This window comes from Nomascus leucogenys, chromosome 6 (genome assembly GCF_006542625.1).
Source record: "Nomascus leucogenys isolate Asia chromosome 6, Asia_NLE_v1, whole genome shotgun sequence".
In the NCBI taxonomy this organism is placed as follows: domain Eukaryota; kingdom Metazoa; phylum Chordata; class Mammalia; order Primates; family Hylobatidae; genus Nomascus; species Nomascus leucogenys.
The window spans coordinates 3042569-3061902 of record NC_044386.1 but is presented as its reverse complement, the minus strand read 5'-3'; the positions used below and the strand labels follow the sequence as shown (position 1 = coordinate 3061902).

The 19334-nt window shown below is 45.9% G+C and overlaps 1 long non-coding RNA gene across 1 annotated transcript; it reads left to right on the top strand.

The window, feature by feature from the left end:
- The first annotated feature begins 9996 nt into the window (after positions 1 to 9996).
- LOC105738676 lies at positions 9997 to 13686 on the top strand. The gene is made up of 3 exons (XR_001114520.2): positions 9997 to 10252; positions 11227 to 11459; positions 13519 to 13686. It is a non-coding gene; the product is annotated as an uncharacterized LOC105738676 (long non-coding RNA).
- The last annotated feature ends 5648 nt before the right edge of the window (positions 13687 to 19334 follow it).

Here is a 19334-nt window from a genome sequence, read left to right as displayed (position 1 = left end):
ATAATCAATGATGCGTTTCCACAGTGCAGGTGCTTCAGAGGCTGTGCCCCGACGAATGTCAGCAAAGTCACTGGAGTACCCACTTCCTGCCACCCCTCACAATGCGCCAATCCTGAACCCCACACTATACAAGATAGAAGCCCGCTTAGCTTAGGGAAGCTGACTCTCACAGGCATAGATCTCCTTTACTTACATAAGTAAAAAAGTCAGCCTCTCTTCCACTGTTGAGTGGGGTCTGCTCCTTGGTAGTCAGATCTGCTGCCTCTTATCTCCTCGCCAGGCAGGAACTGATGTGGATGTGTGGGAAAAGGAGGTAAGAGGAGAAGCAGCCAGAAGTCAGAACATATGATAATAGCTGCAGTGAAACTTGAGTGACTGGACTATGCCCAGTATTAAGTCCTAGAATGAAGTTAGAAAATATTTCCAATGACCATAGTAGAGGAAACGAAATTATTTAACTGTATGTTTATATGAACATTAATTATTAAATCCCAAAATACGTATATATGCAATTTCTTATTTTTATGCTACATTTAAGAATCCAATAGTCAGATTATTGTGCCAAAGTGTAACTTGCCTTTGAATGAATTTCGGTTGTTTATTCATTGATTTAAAAATAAGAATGAGATGTACACCTCTCTTCTCAATAATAAGAATGAGATGTACATCTCTCTTCTCAATAATAAGAATGAGATGTACATCTCTCCTTTCAATAATGAGAATGAGATGTACACCTCTCCTTTCAATAATGAAATAATGAGAATTAGATGTACACCTCTCTTTTCAATGAATGGGCACAGCTTTGATTAGTTCCTGAGGTTGCAGAGCCCAAGGTGGAAGGAACGTGAACGTGAGGTTAGTCTTGTCTCCAGAGGGTAGGTTTGCTGACCTGATTAATATGTAGTTAGCAGGACAATTTAAAACAATTTCCTGGGTCTACTTTGTGCTGTGTTCCTGATGGAAACATCACAAAATGCCCAATTGTAGCTTTCATCTCCTGCTGTGTCCTAGCCACAGTTTCAGCATGCTATCTCCTTTTCACTTTTAGAAACCACAGTGGTGTATATAACAGGCACTGGAGCACCAGAGATATCATTAACAAATGGAAGGTCAAATATTTAGTTACAAGTATGGGAAATGCTTTAAAGTTTGTAGTTAAGCATGATTTTAAAATGTGAAGAATGATTTTAAGCAGGATGGATATTTTCACTTCCCTAAAACAGTACAACCAATTGAGGGATTTATTTGAGCTCAAGATCTTAACAATTAGGTGTTTCTTTTTTAAGTGCAAAGAAGAGACAAAGAATTAGGAAAACTCAATGATCTTCCAAAATCAATCTTGTTCTCCAAATGATGCGATTTTCCTGTATTATTTCCTTCTGTTTTATCATCAGCAGCAGCTACGAATTCTTCTATTCAGCAAGAATGATTTTGTGTGTCCCGAATTATGTAGGATGGCCATCAATGTGGAAAAGAAAAGAAAACAAAACACTCAGGGCGATAACCATTACACAGCTGAAGGGAGGCAGAAACTCCCTCTTCAGGCCACCACCACCTCGCAGAACAGTCAGGGTCTTCTGAAAAGCATCATTAGCTTCCAATTAAGTCGATCCCAGGAGGGCAAAATTCCTGAATGTAGGGAAAATCTCAGCGGGAGGCTGGGATGGCCAAGAGCATTGGGGTTTGAAGGAGCAGTGGGGCTTTTGCTGAGCACCAGCTGTATGCAGCCTGTCTATTAGAAACCTTGCTTTGCGGCTAAGGGCTGGAATGTGTGTTCCTGGAAGCTGGTTAAGTCAGTGGCTGCAGCAGCCACAGCCATGTCTGCCTGTGAGAGCAGAAGACCCAACTTCAGGGGACAGGGGCTCCAGGACACACACAGAAGATGGCAGAAGAAAGGCACAAGGCAAGGTGAGGTGTCAGGCTGAGGGTGACGCCAGCATGGGCACAGCTGGAGGTGGTGGGCCTTATAGTTGGCTGTGACCTCGGTGGTCATCCAGACACGTGTTTCTGCCCTCACAGGAGCAGCGAGGGACCTGGCCGGGGAATGCCAAATGCATCCATTGGCTGGCGGAGGCCTGAAATGTGCGCTGATTCTTTTCAGGAGAGAGGCAGGCTCCTGAGTGGGAGCGCTGGGTGGCCCATCCCTGGGTTCCTCCAGACTGTGTGTGGTTGAGTTCCTAGCACTCAGTCCCTCCTGCCGGCGCCATTGTCCTTCCGTGGAGAACTGCCTCAGTGCCCTGTCCCACTTCTCCCACCCCTGCTATGCCCATGGCCTGACTTGAGGCCGAGTCTTGAGTCAGAACAAAGCATTCATTTCAGAAGGAGCTGCAGTGCCAGCATCAGCTGCGCCAGTGCCCCCACCCACAGCCCCCTGCTGCCTGGACCTCTGCACCTGCTCCTCAAGCGTCCACTCCCCATCCCCCACACGCACCTGGAGCAGACTCCCTCCAGGAAAAAGACCCTCCAAAACAGCATGCTTGCTTAGCAAGTCATTATATTAAAGTACATTCAGATACAGCTCACAAACGAGATAGTGTATACAAAAAACCACAGATGTGAAGTTTTATAGCCCTGGGGAAACACTAACTCTCAGAGACACATGCATCAGAATTTAGGCACTGAAGGGTGCTCACAATACCTGGAGAATCTTTTCCCTGCTCAGTAAATAACCCTCAACTTTACCCATTTTCCATTGCTTTTGGGGGACAGGAATTTTTCCTACTAACATGAATTACAGAGCTTTCTTTTAAGTACTAGTGGTAAAGGGTGTAAGTGGTGCTAAGCCAGTTGTCACTAATGGATACTGTGTATTCAAAGACTGAGATTTTGCCAACTCTCAACACTGATCACATTTAGACTCTGTACCTGGAATCTCACGTCTAGGATGTAGGTTTTGAAGACGGCAAATACATGTATCAATGCAGATACATATTTGCATAGCTCTGAAGCTGGCTGGGCATCCATAATTATGCATGCTGTCAGGAAAGAAGAAATAGTAAAAGAGCCAAAAATAAAGACAGACGGATATGGGGACAGCAGAGTCAAATGAAGAATCTGGTGCGAGAGATTGGCACCATGCCCGACCAGTGGGGTGACCTCAAACCAAGCATGGGAAGTGCCTGATGCAGAGGCTTCCCTTGAATCAAGCAATTAAAAACAGCAGACAGTAAATCTATTTATTTCAAAAAGGTATATGGAATTCCAAAGGAACCTGCATTTATAATGAATGTGTATATGCCTCTTAAACAGCCTAACAGGGAAGAGATGCCTAATGGGATAATGCAAAGATTAGATGGACAGCAGAAAAGCCCACAGGCCAGGCTCCCCTCCACAGCAGTGGGACATGGACCCCGCCTTGGCCTCTTCAGGCAAGAGGCTGTGTAATTTCTAGCTTTCTTGGAGACCTGGTCATGAGAAGCCCTGCCTATCTATGTAATATTGTGAAAACGTGGCTGGCAAATCCTGAAGACAAACTCTGACCCTGCATTATCTGCGATTAAATCCTCCAAAATTACAGCAGCATGGCCACCTCTGCATTGATTTCTCAGGCATGTTTAAAATTACATCGCCTGTTAACTTGTTTGTACAAATAGGCAAAGAAAATCCCCCCAAATCAGGCCACGTGGTTGAGGATTTATGAAACATGCAGGCAGGATAAATATTTCCTCTTTAAAAAATTGGGCAACGTATGAATTGCCATTACAACGCAATAAGGCAGTTTAGCCCAATTTAGCAAGTAAGTCAATGTTTAGCCAAGCCATCATGTGAGCGCCTTATTAAAATCCCAGTGGCTCTGGTGAGTCTGAGGTGGGAAAAAAAGGTTAAACTGCATATCAACTACTGAAGGGAGCGGAAAGGCTGTGGAGCCCAATTAAACCTTCAGCACGGCTGGCTCATAAACACTTGCTACTTCATTCCCCCCGGAACGCACCACCAGGCGGCTGGAGCGAGGACCCAGCAAGAACCTTTTCATGCAGCTCTGCCGCTGCGCCTGGGGTCTGGCCGAGCCCTCATGGGTGAGAGGCGACGCGCTCCCTCTCTATTAATCATCATCTCGCTCTCAACACCTGGGACTGGCTCCAACTCCCCCGGTTGCTATATTGACAATATTCCCTGTTGATTTCCTCATTTTCTCAGCCAAGGCTAGACTGACCTCTTTAAAATTCTTTATAAACGTCAGTAATTGCTGCATCCAACTTCAATTCATTACTTTCCCAGGCCTCATGTATTTTGATGATATGAAAGTTGACTGCATTTACATGCAAATTGAAGTTTTATATTAATAAGGGCCAGTGAAAGGAGATCGCATGGTAATGCTCCATTATGACTTTTAAATACATTTGCCCATGTCTCGACTGGCATTAGCATGGTCAGACCATGAGGAAATCATGTCGGTCTGATTGCAATTTTGTTTTCCAATTGAAAGTACAATTTCATCAGGTTTCCCTGTCATTTCTAATAATGACTTAAGTTTGCTTGCTAAATTGGAGAATTTCTCCGGTCTTCGGATGGGCTGGCAAACAGGTGAGGCGACAGCTGCTTCTGCATGAAGTGCTTCATTACAGGCGTGGGCAACCGTCCATCCCACGAGGCTGCTTTGATGACAGGGGCAAAATTACTGAAGGCGCCACTCCACGCAGTGGAGATTGATGATCTTAAGCACATTAACTTTATCATAAAACTTGGAAAGGCCAACGTTTTGTTTGCTCACACACTACACTTTTTAATACAATAATCAATGGATGCTTAATCTCCCCAACTGCAAGTTTGGTGATTTTCGTCACAGCTTGTATATTTGTATTCTGTATTGTCAAAAGGAGCTGACTTTCTTTTTCTTTCTTCAAAGGGAATTTTCTGTATACAGCGAGAGCAGTGTGATGCTTCCGCGTCATGAATAAGACTGTAAGATCCAGGGCTCCACCCAAACTAGATCTTCAACAGGGACATTTTTTCAGACTTACCTCCCATTAAATTGAATGTGGATTGTGTCCTACAGTCCACCCGGATTTGTCAAGATGCTAAATGGGAGTTACTGAAAAAATCCTCAAAGGTTAGAATAGTAGGAGAAGCAAAATACAAGGATGTGTAGTAGAAAAAACAGAAATGTTGAACAGAAAGGACAGTCATAGAGCTTTTCCTTGACTCAGTTTACACAGTGAGAGTGTACATTGTATTCACCTCAAAACTTGCTCTCAAAAAAAAAAACTTACTCTCAGCTCCACTAATGTGTGAGTTTTTGATGGCATCAACATTTGTTTCTTGCATTGTAATGATTTTCTAAGTAAATATTTTCTGGATGATATTCCAGGTAAAAAAATTCACCACCAGCCATCATAGGTCTGGTCACCCTAGCAAAGAGCCTTAACACGAGTCACTTGATTTAGATACTTCAGTAAACTTCTAATCAACAAGTTCTTCATGTATTTCATTTTATCTGCATTGTCTTTATCTCTGAGTAGAGAAGATGCTGGTAGCAAGTTGAATGGGAGAAAGGCCACTGGGTGTACAGTAAGATTCCATTGTCTCTGACCAGTACAAATACTTACCCAGAGAACTAGCAACATCCACACCTCCCATTCTCAACTGTACTCTTATGCAATCTCAAGATAAGCATGATGCATTTTATGAGTGAGTCCAATGACAGGAGGTGCAAGGGCTATCATGTCAGAACAGAGATAGAGAAGATTGCTTGTCAGTTGACATGTTTCTGGTTTCAAAGTGAGATTAAGCCCAATATGTACACTGTTGTTTATTTACATATGTTTTTTTAAAAATCTTAGTGATTACAAAAATGTTTCGTAGAAAATGACATAAGCTGTGTCATGGCAAAAACACATGTTCTGGGTAAAGATGGAACCTTACTAGAGCCTCCGGGGACAGGGGGAATGGAGATGCTTTGAAGATTGACCAGAAATGTTTAATGATTGAATACAATGCGTGTGTGGATTGGAAAAATGTATTTCACTCTTTCAAAGCGCTGGTAAGTCACCAGCAAAGAATTGTACTTTGTAGTAAGTCACATAACAGAAAAATCACTTAGAGAAGTGAGGAATGGTTGTTTTATTTGTTTAAATTTGTGCTAGAGACGAGAGGAGAGGCCTGGAAGCACAAAAAGAGAATTTCGGCTTTTGTTTGGTTTATTTCAGGGACTTTAATTCTCCTTGTTGTCATGGTCAGTTACTCAGAAGATGACTTTTCTAAGAAGTAAACAGTAGATACTCATAGAGCAATCACCATCTAAATCTCTTTTCACCTTTTTCTCTCCTCAAAGCCATGTAAAACCAATTTTTAAAAAAATCTTAATCAGAAGCGCGATATATATAAACAGAAACAGCAGCTCTAATGAAAGCTGGGGTGTGGGGTGAGTCACCCCCCATTCCCTGCTCCTCACCAAGTAGCCCCTGGCATAGGGGGCAGAGGAGATCCCAGGTGGGGACCCTAATTCGGGCTGAACACTGAGGGGGAGCACAACACTGGGGATGGGGGCAGGGCATCCTTCTCCTCTGTGTGGGGGGCATGGCAACAGAAGGTTCTTTGCTGGCATCAAAATTGCGTGTTGTGTGGCCAGGTGCAGTGGCTCACGCCTGTCATCTCAGCACTTTCAGAGGCCAAGGCAGGAGGATTACTTGGCTCCAGGAGTTCGAGACCAGCCTGGGTGATGTAGGGAGACATCATGTCCTCAAAAAAATAAATAAATAATTAGCCAGGTGTGGTGTTGTCTACCTGTGGTCTCAGATACTCAGGAAGCTGAGGCAGGAGGATCATTTGAGCCCAGGAGTTTGAGGCTGCGGTGAGCCATGATTGTGCCACTGCACTCCAGCCTGGGTGACAGAGTGAGACCCTGTCTCCCCACCCCCCAATGGAAATTGTATGTGCTTTCTTCTACATAGGGTAGAATTCAAAGGGGACTCAAAATAGAAACATCCACATGGTAGAAATATGTTGGCCATGTTTTTTTTTTTTCTTATTTCTTCTACCATTAATTCTGTACCCATACACACACACACACACACACACACACACACACACACACACAATCTAAGACATTTCATGGGCTAAAGTGTGACAGGAAAACATTCTACGAGAACAATGTCAACTAATCCTCCCAATAACTTATGCTTTCCTAGATTGTTGAGGGAATTTAATAGATGGAAGGGCCTCTGGACAGTCACCCTCATTGACCAGATATATTATTTAGTAATAAAACTCGTAACCCATTGTGCATCATGCCTAAACTTTTAAGTGTTTCCATGTCCGTTATCTCATTTTACTTTTATAGCACCTCTGTGAAATGTGTAGTATTGCTGTAATTAGCCTCTTCTTCTTTTTCTTTTTTTTTTTTTCTGAGGCAATTAAGGACAGCAACAGGCATAGGCAGCTACAGAACTGAAGCCAGGCGTCTGGTTTATTACTGTCTTTATTCCCTTGCAAAGTTAACAGCTGCGAGACAGGAGTTGTTTTATTTTTGGTTCTACTATCAAGATAATTGTGTCTCTCCCCATTTGACTTTCTATTTTATAGGCCATAAGAGAAAGCCAAACTTGTTTTTTTTTGGGGGGTGGGTGGGGGTGGTTAATTTGTCCCAATTGCCCACTGATGTTGATCATGGACATTGGAAAGGCTGGTTAACTCTTTAAGCCTTTACCTGTGTGGAAGCAGCAGCTGGTTGGAATATTTTGTTTCAGTCAGGTAATTCAACTTATGCAAAATAATTCAATTCTATGAAAAATAAAATTAACCACTTGGTAGAAAACAACTGAAATGATTGTTCCCTGTAAGATTCCACAGGACAGTGACTTATCACTGCCTACACTGTACACATCCCTGCATACATCTTTTGGATATAAACCTGGAAGAACCAATGCTTAATTACATGGCTCTGTCATTGTCTGTCTATCTATCTATCTATCTATCTATCTATCTATCTATCTATCTATCATCTATCTTTCTATCTATCATCATCTTTTCAGAGATAGGATCTCACTCTGTCGCCCAGGCTGGAGTCCAGTTGTGCCATCATAGCTCACTGCAGCCTCAAACTTCTGAGCTCAAGTGACCCTCTTGCCTCAGCCTCTCAAATAGCTGGTATTATAAGCACACACCACTATGCACAGGCCCCCAACGTACCTGGCTCATTCTCTGTTGTTGTTTTGAGGAACTGCCATTCCCTTTTTCACAGTGGCTTGCCATGTCGCCTTCCTGCCACCAGTACACAAGAGCTACAATTTCTAAATGTCCTCATCAACTTTCTTTGTCTTGAATAATAGCCATCCCAGTGGAGGTGACGTGGTATTTTATTCTTCTTCAGTTGCATTTCCCTAATGATTAGTGATGCTGAGCGCCATTTCATGTGTTTCTTGGCCATTTGTATGTCTTCTCTGGAGAAATGTCTATTCAAGTCTTTTGCCCATTTTTTAAAAATCGGGTTGTTTGTTTTTGTTATTGAGTTGTAGGTATTTTTATATATTCTAGACTGTTATTTCTTTATTACTATGTAATTTATAAATGTTTTCTCCCTTTCTGTAGGTGGCCTTTTTCCTCTGTCATTTATGTCCTTCGTTGACTAAATTTTTAAATTTTAATAACAGAGGGCCTAAAGCCCAATTTATCTATTTTTTTGTTTTATTACTCATGTTTCTGATGTCACATACAAGACATCTTTGCCAAATCTAATGCTATGAAGGCTTTTTCCCTATGTGTTCTCCAGAGTTTTATAGTTTTGCTCTCATGTCTAGGTCTTTGATGCATTATGAGTTAATTTTTATATATGATGAAAGGTAAGGGTCCAGGTTCATGAGGGTTTTTCTTGTTTTTTGTTTTTGGCAAGTGGATGTCCAGTTTCCCCAACATCATCTGTTGAAAAGACTGTCCTTTCCCCATTGAATGGTCTTGGCACCCTCGTCAAAAATCATTTGACCTTATATATGAGGGTATATTTCTGGGATCTCTATTCCATTCCCTTGGTCTATATGTCGGTCTATGCCACAGCATACCACACTGTTTTGATTACTGTAGCCTTGTAGTAATTTTTGAAAGCAGGAAGTGTGGGATGTCCCCATTTGTTATTTTTTGAGATTGTTTTGGCTGTTCAGGGTCTCTTGAAACTACATATTATTTGTAGGATAATTTATCTTTTTATTTCTGCAAAAAAGGTTGAGATTTTGATAGAGATTGAATGGAATCTGTAGATCACTTTTCCAATGTATTGACTTCTTAAGTTTTCCAATCTCAACAGGGAACATCTCACCATTTATTTGTTTTTAACGTCTTTCTGCAATGTTTTATAGTTTTCAGAGTATGAGTGTTAAGCCTCCTTGGTTAGGTTTATTTCTGGGTATTTTATTCTTTTTAATACTTTTGCAAATAGAATTGTTTTCTTAATTTTCTTTCCAGATTGTCTGTTACTAGCAGAAAAAACACAACTGACTTTTGTGTGTTGATTACATATTCTGCAACTTTGCTGGGTTCATTTATTAGTTTTGACAGATGGGGTGTGTGTGTGTGTGTGTGTGTGTGTGTGTGTGTGATCTTTTAGCTTTTTGACGTTTAAAGTCATGTCATCATCAAGTAAGTCCATTCTTCAAATTACGAACAATTATACTTATTTATTGAAAGTAATCTTGAGCCTGTCTGAAAATAAGTGAAAAGGCACTACCAATTCCTCCTGGGTCACCTGCTTTTAGGTGGGAAGAAATTCACCATCTCGGAGATGCATCCTCCACACTCGTAGTGACTGGCATTATATTCAGACATCTTTAATGGTGTAACTGGTTGATTCTTTTCATTTATGGCTTGTATTCATGTGTTTGTCTTTCTGCCCCGAAATGACTATCAGGTGCCTGTCATATATAAATGAATTTTAAGCCATTTAAAATATGCTGAATGATTCTTCCTGGCTTTGTTTCCCACAGATACGGGCCAGGGGGCAAATCTTCAGCTTGCAGCACTCACTTTGCAGATCCAGTTGGAATTACTTGTATTGATGCTGTCTGCTCTCTCCGCTCTCCCCTGAAAATGACGAGGAACTGAGTACAGTGGACAATGGCTTCTGTGTCCCCAGCTCCCCCCGAGCCGTGGGCTGCTACATCAAAGGTCTGCAGGGGGCTGCCCTTCCCATAATATTTCAATTTAAGCACCGACTTGCTGCTGCGGAGTCACATCTCATTCACGCTGCGGCCTTTGCAGGAGTCAGGGATCATTATGGAGCAAGCACTGAGGGAAAACAGATTACAGCCTGGCCCCCAGCAGCCAGGTAAGGGGACACACGGAAGGAGACGCGTCCCAAGGAACAACCAGGAGAAGGGGGGCTCCCAGGAGATGTCGGGGCCAGGGGAGGATAGGAACCCCGGCCACTCCAGATTGTCAGGCTGGAGTCAAGTGCATCCCTGCCAACACCACTGGCTCCCTACCTCGCTCTCAGAAGCCGCCTCTCTGCTTGTCTCTGGTTGGTGCAGTAAAGGCAATTCCCCTGTGCTTTCAGGGCGAGGATGATCCTCTTCTCTTTAGATTTCCCTTTATCCGTTCTTATTTTTAGTCTTTTCTACACACGCGGGATGGGCCTGGCTGCGCATTATGCAGACTGCTCTTCTGCAGGCCCTGCCTTTAAATTGCATTCATTGGTTTAGACAGACCCTCCAGTGAGGAAATAGAAATCATCTTTTATTTGTTTGTTTTATTTGCTCTCCGGCCTCTGCAATTCACAGCCTAATAATTTCATTTTAAAAGGAACACCTGTCATGAAGGTTTGCTCTATTTACCATTAAAACGGGAAGAAAGAACCTTATTAAATCTCCAGCTAGAACAAGCCTCCTCCTTTTCTTCCCCTTCCTTCCTTTTTCTTTCTCTCTTTCTTTTTCTCCTGCTGTCTTCCTTCTTGTCTTTCTGTCTTTCCCGCTCCCTCTGCCCCTGTCATCATGTGCGAAGGATATCACCAGGATGTGGCTCAGTCACTTCAGGAAAGTCCAGAAGTTTGGTCCTCAGGGTCTTGTCTTGGTTCCCTTTGGATCACTACAACCTCTTGACATGGGTGCATATGTACTTATTTGAATGGATGAATTTATAATACATAATAACCAGTTTGTTTTGGCAAAAATTGTGATTTTAAAGGGAAAAAAACACTTGAGAGCTGTAGACTCCAGCAAAGGTTCATATTTACAATATTTGGAAACAAACTTGGCCTGACGCTATGCAGCCTAACTGTGGATCCCGGGTTTCACCTATGCCTAGGTTGCACCCCAGATGCTTCAGGGACATGGTGCCTGCTCTGGAGAATGGGGCAGCTTCCACAGTGCGCAGGAGCCAGGGCTTCTGACCCAGGAGTGAAAGTCTGTCTCTTCCATTTCTGGGAGCTGGAAGTATTTGCAGGACTTTCTGGGCCTCAGGTATCCCATTGTCCACCAGGAATTACCTTCCTCCAGATCATGGTGAAGATGATGTGAGATGCTAATGCTTAGCCTATGGTATACATTGTAAATGTATAAACTGTTATTTTAAATCACATGTGCTGACCCATTTCCTTTAAAGGGTCCACTGAAAATCCCATATGATTAATTGTAGCTTTGACTGATGAACTGGCTGGAGGAGTCCAGAAATTGTGCTTCTGCAGTCTACGGCTCATGTAGTCTGGACTGCTTGAGGAGCTGGGGTCACACTATATGTTCATCCCCTGTGGCCCCATCACTTGCCTACAGGTGTACACTCCTCACCATCTCCCCATGACCCCACTACCTGCCCGCAGGTGTACTCTCCCACCATCTCCCAATGACCCCATCCCCTGCCCACAGATGTATTCTCCTCACCATCCCCCCATGACCCCACCACCTGCCCACAGGTGTACTCTCTCACCATCACCCTTTGACCCCATCCTCTGCCCACAGCTGTATTCTGCCCACAATCCCCCTGTGACCCCATCACCTGCCCACAGGTGTACACTCCTACCATCCCCCCGTGACCCCATCCCCTGCTCACAGGTGTACTCTCCCTACCATTCCCCTGTGACCCCATCCCCTGCCCGCAGTTGTACTCTCCCCACCAACCCCTGTGACCCCATCACCTGCTGACAGGTGTACTCTCCCACCATCTCCCCATGACCCCATCACCTGCCCACAGGTGTACTCTCTCCACCATTTCCCCGGTGACCCCATCCCCTGCCCACAGGTGTACTCTCCCTACCATTTCCCCCATGACCCCATCACCTGCCCACAGGTGTATTCTCCCCACCATCCCCCCATGACCCCATCACCTGCCCACAGGTGTATTCCCACCACCCCCACCGTGTCCCCATCCCCTGCCCGCAGGTGTACTCTCCCACTGCCTCCCCCGTGACCCCATCACCTGCCCACAGGTGTAGTCTCCCCGCCATCCCCCCGTGACCCCATCACCTGCCCATGGGCTCATCCCCATGTAACCCCATCATCTGCCCACAGGTGTACTCTCCCCACCAACCCCCTGTGACCCCATCACCTGCCCACAGGTGTACACTCCCCACCAACCCCCCGTGACCCCATCATCTGCCCACAGGTGTACTCTCCCTACCATTCCCCCGTGACCCCATCACCTGCCCATAGGTGTACTCTCCCACCACCCACCCTGTGTCCCCATCACCTGTCGACAGATGTAGTCTCCCCACCATCCCCCCGTGTGAGCCCATTACCTGCCCACAGGTGTAGTCCCCATTCCATGAGCCCACCATCTGGCCATGTCATCCTCCGTTGCCCATCCTCTTGGCCTCTGAGTGGTCCTGGCTGATGGCTGAGGTTTCCATGCCCCTGGGAGGTCTCAGGTGTCCAGGAGGGAGGGGCTTGCTTCAGTTGCCCTGGTCTTCACAAGCTGGCTCTAACTCAATCTTTCACATTTTCATTCTTTCCTTCTCTGAGGAGGTTGGCAGAGAAATTACAGAAACTCAGTGGAGATGGCTGGGTTCATGAACTTAATTCTTTCCTAGTGTTCAAATAGGTGTTTGCTTAGCATCTCCCTGTGAACGTCTCCCTTCACCTCCTCACTGGACCTCTCCTTCACATGGCTCCTCTCTTCCACCTGCATTCCAGAGAGTGAGAGGACAGCAACAGTGTCCTCTAAGAAGTCAGTCATTTGGGGTTTTGGGGAGAACTTTTAAGAGACGAGTCTGTTTTATGTTTAGAACACACACCAAGAATATTTCAGTTTTAGGACCCTAGAAGTCTCTTTACAAATAGTTTTCTGCCCCCACACGGCCTACCCCTCGCCCCCACTCCTGAGTCTTGTTCCATCTATGCTGTAGAGAAGGGGTTCCTGGGAGCCATCGCATAGGACGTGCCCTTAAACAATGTGTTTGAGTCATTCAGCTGTTCAGAGGAAAGTGCTTGGTGAGTCAGAATCACCAGTGGACACAGTGGACGCACTCTGTCCATGTACACACGGCTCCAGGCCACACCTGTCTTAGCAGCAGAGGCGGAGGCCAGGATAGCTCTTCAGGTAATTCAGACCAGGACAGATATTACCATTCCTCATTTGAAACTTGTATTTTTTCCATGTCCTTAGGTTGCTATTTTTAGTTCTCCACATTCCTGGAAAGCATGCAGTTGAAGTTCATGACGGTATTCTTTCAACGTGTGACTCAAAGACAGAGGCCGTTTCCCACCCATCGGTTCTCACACTGCCCCATTCTGCAGCTTCACCATCCATGCGCTAAGAAGGCAGGCCCCACAGCCCCAGCACCCAGCCGCTGGGGTCCTCACGCTTATGGACAGAAAACTCAAGAATGAATATATTTCCCCATCTTGTGCCCTTTTGCCTGGAAACTATACAGAGCAGGGGTCCGTGCTGGCATTCCTTCTTTGTACTAGTACGGCTTCGGAAAGCACTGGTTCTCTGAGGAGCGCTCAGTTGCATCTGGAAGGTGCAGTGTGCACGGCAATGCCACTTGACACCAAAGTGTGAACACTTGAGCTGTGCTGGAAGGTTCTCCATGGAATGGTGCCCACCCTGGAGGGTCCTGTGCCACGCACTTGAGGAGGCTGTGGTGGTGAGGAGAGACTCTAGAGCAACCCACATTCCCGGTAAGTCAGATAAGAGTGCATCCTCTAGGTAAGTTTACATTGCAAATTTAAAGAGAGGAACCAAGAAATAGCGAGGACACTGAGCCAGGACTGAGAGTTTGGGTCTTAGGTGGCTTTGGGTCATTACGCCCTCCCAAATGGATTGCTCTAAGCCCTGTTAATTTGTTAATGTGAAGAGTTGGATGGAATTGCCTTTGTTCTAAAATCTTTTATTCTGCCTAAAGTCTCTGGGTCAGCAAACACATGCCACAGGGTTTCTCTCTCCACATGGGAATGCAACCTGAGTAGGGAGGCTGGCCAGCCCATGCTTTCCCAGTGGGGTGAGTGTTAGATGGCTAGGGCTGCTGGAACAGAGGGGATCCAACCACAGGAATTTATTCTCTCGCACACTGGAGGCCCGAAGCCCCAGATCATGGTGCCATAGGGCCAGGCTCCCTCTGAGGGCACTAGTGAGGACCTGTGCCCATCCTCTCCAGCTCCTGGTGGTTTCTTGGCTCGTGGCAGCAAAGCTTGCACCTTCACATGGCACTCTCCCTTTATGTGTGTGGATGTGTCCAATTTTCCTTTTCTGTTGGGGCCCCAGCCGTAGTGGCTTAGAGGCTCGTCCCACTCTAACAGGACCTCATCTGAACTCATGACATCTGCAAGACTCTGTATCCAAATAAGAGCACATTCTGAGATGCCAGGGGTTAGGACTTAAGCACAGAAGATTTGTGGGGAGGTACACAGTTCAATCCATCTGGAAGGTGGATAGCCATGGCAGGGTGGAAAGACGTGTGTGGGTGTAGGCAGGAGGTGGCCTCACTGGAGAAACCTGTGCACGGCCCCACAAGGTGGCGGCTGAGTGTGGAAGGGGCTGGAGCTTCCCGGTGGTAGGGAAGGGGCCGTGTGGCCAGCAGCATCATCTGCTTTTGTCATCCCTGGGTGGGGCCAGGAGGGCAATGCTACTCTTCCCCTCACATCTTCCACAGGCAAGTTGGCCAGGTGTCAATGCAGCCAGGTGACACAGTCGCCTGGAGGGCAGGAGCAGACAGCCCCACGGAGGCTCTAGGAGATAGACAGGGAGACCGCAGCTGTCCAGGAGCTGAAGTGAGCAGCAGAGGGCGCCGGGGGAGATGCGCTCTAGCACCAGGCTCTGAGTGCCCCAGCGTGCTCCCTTGCCTTGACTTTCCTTACTGGGAACCCGGGCCTGAAGTCCATATGAAGCCTCAGCCCAGGGGAGGGGCTACCTGTCCAGGAGGCTCCCACCATCCAGCTTGCCCTGGATGGTGCCCTCAGAGGTGCCTGGGCATGGGTCACCTCGGAGAGTCTGGAAGGGCCTCCGGACAGTGCGGCCATGGGCTGTCCTCTGCTTCTCAGCCCCCAAGACAGGGAACCAGAGCACAGCACTGAACACATTTTAGTGCTCTTTTAGTTCATGTGCCGCTTGCTGAATTTCCCTGAATTCAGAGAAGAGCCTGATGCAGAGGAAGCATCTGAGATCTTCTGTATGTTTTCTCATCTGTGCAAAGTGTTTTCAACTCTTTCAAAGGTTGGCATTCACTGAATTTCAGCTCCCCTTGGCTTGATCTCTCATACAAAGGTTCTCAAATTCCCTAAAAATATGAAATAATTTTCTCACTCAATAAACGACTTTTCTGTCACCGTGAGAGGATTCCCAGCCCTGTTGCAAAGTGTATTTCAGTGTCACTTCCTTTCAGCAGCGCAACAGTTATGAAGTCAACGGCTGCAGAAAAGTTAGTGTTCTAAACTCTCAGAAAACTTAAAGCCTTCTTCAAAAAAGTATTTTAAATACACTCTAGACACATCCACAGGCGTGTCTTTGCCAGGGCTCCCCTAGACCAGCAGCCTTCCTGAAGTGGGGATGGAAGTGGCTCCCACCAGAGTCCTTCAACAGGAACCCTTGGAACAGAGGGGGCAAGCAGGGCCGTGGCGGGCTTGTCTCCTTCAGGTGGTAGCCTGTACGTTTTGTTGTTGTTGCTTTTGAAAAGCATTTTTCCTTGTGAGCGGTCTTCAGTTTCTACTCAGGTATCTGAGATATTTGCTGTGGGTCTACCATGAACCAACCCCTGTCCTAGAGAGGTACCCCTGGGGGGTGTTCCTTGTGGAGAGAGGGCCCTCCCCAAAGGGGAATTTTGCACAGGTCTCCTGTGTGCTTAGCAGGGAGACGCAGCATGGGGATCCCAGGGCAGCTGTTCTTCTGCGGAGGGGATACCCCTGAACTCCCACGGCCTGTGGATGGCGTGGGGGTGGAAGGGGCAGTGTGTGCAGGAGGGGCACTTTTTCTGTGCCCGCAGACCCCAAAAGGGTGGAGGATTTATTCGACACATACCTGTTAGTACCTGTTACAGGTAAGGCTCTGTTCTCCTGGAACACAGAACACACAAAATAAAAACAAACAATCCTGCCCTCCTGCAGCTGCCATCGGGGTGTGGGGGGTGCAGGTCATCAGTAACAGAGTGAGCTGACTCCCCGGGGGTCCTTCGTGCAGCAGGACTGGAGAAGGATCACTGCAAGGAGGCACAGCGGATCTGGGTGTGTAATGGTTGTGCTCATTGTTAACTAGGGTGGTGAGAAACCCCCACGACAAAGGTGACTTTGCACAGAGGCCAGAAGGCAGTGAGCGAGAAACAGTTTGGGGGTGTTGAAGGAAGAACCTTCCAGACATAGGGAGGAGCAGGAATGAGAGCCCGAGTTTGGGTTTGGAGCATCTGGGAGAAGCCAGAAGCTAGTGGAGGGGCAGGTGTGGGAGGACAGGTGAGGAAAGGTCGGGGCCTGGGGATCACACGACCTCCTTCCCTGGGGAAATGGGGTCTATGGAGGGTGCAGGAAGAGCACCAGGCTCTGTGTCCTGTTTCTAGAGGGTCTTGGGTTGAGAACAGGTGATGGAGACAGAGAGAGACATGGGAAACCCTGGCTGGGAGGGGACAATGACAATCAAAGGGGATGGCCCTGGATAGGTCCAGGTAGGAGCAGGGACGTTTCAGGAAGGGGTCTGTGGCCCCCTCAAGAGAGACCGAGGCTCTGGACGGATGTTCCCCCTCAGGGGCGTGGAGTAGATCCACTCTGTGCAGCACCATTTGGACGACCTGGGCCAGACTCTTTGGGAACCCCACAATGATGCCACGTTGTCTACGTCCAGTTGTCTCCTGGCAGAGAAGTCAAAGTCATTATTGTTTTAAAGTGGATTTATCATACAGTAGAGAACACATTAGTCAATTATAGATGAAAACAGAAAACAAAGGGCAGTATGTAAAATACCGGAATGTTCACTAGACCATGCTCTGGGTTCAACATAGGCTGTGTGAAGGCATCACTTTGAGTATTTTAAAGCCCTCCTTTTCTTTTCTTTTTTTAAAAAGTTACCTTTATCCACCATCTTCAAGAACATCTATCCCATATATCACGTTTCTTAAAAGGGGGGATTAAATTTCCCAAGCACAGCCAAGACCACGAATAAGCTGTTGAAATTCTCTGTGTTCTTGATTCGACTCTAAGACCTTGGGTCATTGTCTTTATTATAAGAATTATACACAAATCCCAGCACATGAAATGTTTAGACTTCCATTTTTAATTATTCATGAAATGTGCAGAACATGGTCCAATGCACACTTGAGCAAAATTCGCTAATGCCTCTGAACAAATCATAAACACCTCACCAGGATGCCTGGGATGCAAAGCTCTCCGCTAATGGGTGCTTTATTATAATCTGCTCTTGGTACGTAGGCAGTGAATTCATGGCAGCGGTCTCCAGCACCCAACCACTGTGACTTTGCCACCATCTCACCCCAACAGGAGTTACGTTCAGCAGCCTTCACAGGCTGAATGTTAACCCCAATTCTTCTGTGCTGAAGAAATGAGTCCAGTGACACCCTTCAGTTTTGGTGCCTGGATAAATCTTTACAAAACTCCAATTAAGACCTGGCTTTACTGTGGGGCAACCTGAACAGAAGCAGAAATCACCACTGGAGAGATCCTCACTCTTACAGATTGGAATGAAGCCAGCGTGCTCACAATGACAATCTGAGATTATTGCTTGGATGGTGCTCCAGATTGTGTGAGATGTTCATAGAAACTGAAAGGAAAAAAATATATGAAGATGCCAAGAAGGACGCAGGCATGAGCAGGTCATTCATACAAGAGAAAACTGTGAAATGTTCAAACTTATTTGCTAACAAAAGTCATAAAGTGTAGCAGCATTCAGCCACGTGTCTTTGAAAGGTATTTTTCGAGCATTGATTATTGTCATGTGCCCTTGCAGATTCAGAAGATACAGCAATGAAAGAAGTAGGCTAGTCCCTGTTTTCATGGGGGTTACATCCTAGTGGGAAGATACAGGAAAACAAACAAAGAAACACACAGCATGTCAGGTCAGATGAGCTTGGAGCTGACATCTGAAGCCGTGTGACCATGGTCTACCCTGAATCCACAGAGGGAGCACTCGAGGTAGAGTCGGGGACAAGTATTCCATCAGGGTGTTCTACAAGTTCAAGGACCAGAAGGAGACGGTGTTGTCGGAGCAGAAGGAGAGCTTGGGACAAAACCAGATGATGAGGCGAGAGGGGAGGTGGGCCTGGTCCCCATGCTAAGTGGGATGGGAAGTCCTGCCAATGAAGTCGCACAGTGTCAGGTATTTGCGATTTGCCTTGTTTCACTCAAAATTATGTCTATGAGCTCCATCCAGGTTGTTGCACGTAATAGTAGGTCATTAATTTTTATTGCTATCTTGCTCCATTGTGTGACACCATCACAGTTTATCAATTCTACTGTTTTATTTACATTTGGGTGGTTTTCAGTTTTGCCTACTATGAATAATACTGCAATGAATATTCCTTTGTTTGTCTTACGTCGCACATACATTTTCACTAGTTTGCAGTTGAGATCTAGGAGTGGACTCTCCTTATCACTGGGCGTTTGTGATAGAGTCACTCCTACAAGCAGCGTGGTGCGCACTTTTCCGTGGTTCATATCCTCAACTACTTTTGGTATTGTCAACCTTTTCAAATTTGGCCATTCCGATTGGCATGGGGTTTACCGATGATGGTTTTATTTCTCAATTTTCAGATGACAAATAAGATGAAGCATCTTTTTAAATGCATTATGAGCCATGTTACTATCCTCTTTTGTCCAGGAGCTTTTAAAGTCTCTTGTTGTGTTTGCTATTTAATTGCTTCTTTTTTAATCTGTAGAGATGTTGTGGATTCAAGCCCTTTGGCAGATATTTTTGTTGTAAATATTCTTTCTCTGTGTGTCTCTGTGTGTGTGTTTCTGGCTTGCTTTCTATTTTTAAACAGTTTC